This window comes from Primulina huaijiensis, chromosome 12 (genome assembly GCF_012295235.1).
Source record: "Primulina huaijiensis isolate GDHJ02 chromosome 12, ASM1229523v2, whole genome shotgun sequence".
NCBI lineage: Eukaryota > Viridiplantae > Streptophyta > Magnoliopsida > Lamiales > Gesneriaceae > Primulina > Primulina huaijiensis.
The window spans coordinates 15,805,618-15,808,884 of NC_133317.1; positions in this window are offsets into that span (position 1 = coordinate 15,805,618).

The following is a 3,267-nucleotide window of genomic DNA, read 5'->3' on the forward strand; positions in this document are numbered from 1 at the left end:
TGCATGATCGACTTCCAGGGCAGCTGGGAACCGAAGTTACCTCTTGTGGAGTTCACGTACAACAACAGTTATCAGGCATCGATAGGTATGGCTCCATACGAGGCACTGTACGGGAGGAAGTGTAGGTCACCAGTTCATTGGGATGAGGTAGGGGAGCGAGCAGAGTTGGGCCCGGATATTGTCAGACAGACAGCAGATCTAGTGGCCAGGATTAGAGACAGGATGAGGACTGCACAGAGCCGTCAGAAGAGTTATGCTGATCAGAGGCGGCGAGACCTTGAGTTCGCTGTAGGGGATCATGTTTTTGTGAAGATCGCGCCTATGAAGGGTGTGATGAGGTTCGGGAAGAAGGGCAAGCTCAGCCCTAGATTCATCGGACCATTTGAGATCCTAGAGAGAATCGGGACACTCGCATACAGAGTTGCTCTACCACCGAATCTGGCGGGAGTTCATAATGTGTTCCACGTCTCTATGCTGCGTAAGTACATGTCGAATCCTTCACATGTACTTAATTATGAGCCACTTCAGCTGACACCGCACCTATCGTTTGAAGAGAGACCTACGCAGATTCTGGACAGACAGGAAAAAAGACTCCGAAATAAGGTGATCCAGATGGTCAAAGTCAAGTGGTTGAATCATTCCGAGGAGGAGGCCACGTGGGAGACAGAGACCGAGATGAGGAGTCGCTACCCAGAATTATTCGGTACGTTCTAATTTCGAGGACGAAATTTTATTTAAGGGGGGGAGAGTTGTAAGGTCCAGGAATTTAATTCGCGTAACCCAAGTGCATGCAATCTAGTATTTTTATTTTCGATTATATGTTTAATTATTTATATGCAATTTATGCATAATTCATGCATGATAGGATTTAATTCCTGAAATTTTAAAAGGTCATGTATTAGGGTTTCTAAGTGCATTTCACGCTCGAACGAAGAACGGAGACCGGAGAATTTTCAGAAAAATTAATTTAATTACATGATTAATTTTTATTAATTAAATAAGGTGTTTTTAAGTGTATATTTCAAAAATGAAATTTTTCTGGGTATTTTTAACCGTAGGATTTTATTTTTATCGGTACACAAATTTTATCGAACCGAGGGACTTTTTAAGGGTTTGGATAATATTTTCAAAATCTTTTCAACACGAAATATTTTCGGGAGCGTGTTTGAATTTAATGGACCTACTTTTAAGTTTTTTGGGCCTAAAATTCTTCCTAGCTTTTAACTAAAAATTTTAGGGCCCATTAATTAATTGTTTGCTATATAATTAAGCTACTAAACACCATTTACCCTAAACCTAAACTTTGTACCAGCCGACAACTCATTCAAAGCACCATCTCCCTCTCGTTTTCATCAATTGCAACTAGAGGCCCCATCGGTTTCATCATTTGCAGCTAGAAGCCCCCATCGGTTTTGTCTTGTTCCCGCTCCTCCAATCATAAGGCACGCTTTGTACGTGTTCTTTTCTGCATCATACACGTTTATTATGTTAGTGATCATATCTGTGCATGAAAAACGCGATCTAGCCTTGTACATGAGAATTTTCTCGGTTTCCATTTGATTATGGTGTTTTCTTGTCCAACTCTCACGTTTTCCTGGTTTTTGAGCAAGGGCTGCTGCTGTCGGTTGTTAAGGGCTATAAAATGGTGTCAAGAAATTGTCTTGGGGTATAGAACCTTGGGCATATCGTGCAGGGTGAGGGACCGAGAGCAAGGTTTCAATAGGTTGTCTTGATCTTTGGGTTTCTAGCGTGCAGGGTGCAACCAGCGAAGCAGGGGCCTAGCTGAGCCTTAGAGCAGACCATGGTGGGTCTGAGACGGGGCTTGGAAGGGCTCGGCTCGTGCTGGAATCATCCCCAAGCGTTGTGAATCGAGTTGGGTTCGTTTGGTGTCTTGGGGGAGTGTAGCGATCGGGTGGTCCACTCCTGTTGCATGGGGCTGATGGCGTGGGTGCAGTAGGTTCAGGAGATGCCTAGGGTGGTCTAGGTGTGAGTGGTTAAGGGCTGGCTACGTTAGTGGAAGGCTAGGACGCAAGTTTGGAAAGGGAGTATAGGGTGGGCATTCTTTTGGAAGGGCCGAGACTTCAGCAGCATGCTGGAATTTCAGCCGTGGGTTTGGGGGGCCTAATGACATTGTTTTAGGACCTATTAAATGTTTTTAAGATATAGTAAAAATTGGAGGAAATTTGGGTAAGTTTCGAGTCGATTCGGGTTCAAACCGGGACTCCGGTCCAAGTTTTAAAACGAATTAGATAAGCGGAGAATTGGGCTCGGATTTACGTGTAGGAATGCTTTTAAAAATGTTTTGGGACATTTTAAAGAGTTTGGTAAGATTCGGGTCGATTTTAGAGGACCAGGGTCGAAACAATAATTTTTGGGTTTCTAGGGGCAAAATGGTCATTTTGCACCCGGATGAGATTTTTGTCATGACAGCGCCCTGAGCACAGATCCATGATATTTTAAAATGTTTATGCATCATATTTACGATTTTTACGCAAGTATGATAAATACGGTGCATGCTTGGTTTAAAGGAAAAATTATGTATATGCATGTTTTTATTAAGTGATGAATATGATGACACGTTTTGAAGGAAGTGATTTAGTTGTGACTAATACGATGACACGATGACATGTAAGGCCCGGACTCGGTGGGCGGGTAATGTCGTCGCTGATGATCCTCGCCGCCGGGTACCGCGGTTACACGTAGATGGATCCATCGACTGACATGATGACATGATGATACGAAAGTCACAGCTAATGAACGGAATTCAAATTAAGATTTTAACACGTATATGCTGATACGATGATATATGCTATTACCATGCTTTAACAAGTCACGGTTACGCATACGATATGATAACATGATGAGATAGGTTTTGACACGTTACGATTTTGCACGACACGCTTATGTTCATGTTTTTTTTAAGCTCATGAAATATATGTTGATTATGTTATTTTTCACTGCTGTGTGCTACGTATATGTACTTGTTATTACTGGTACAGGTGTGTTGAGTCTTTAGACTCACTAGGCGTGTGTGATGCAGGTGAGCATTTTGATCAGGAGACCGGAGGTGCCGAAGACTGAGTAGGCAGGCGGGATGTGCGGTGACACAACCCGAGGACCATTATTTTCCGCATATTGATTCATGTGTTTGGAGAGGAGTTACACATTTTATACGTTGATGATTTTACGATTTCTACATGTTTACGTTTACGTTGATTTTGGATGACGTTAGTTATTTTTAAACTGCACTACTTTTATTGGCAAATA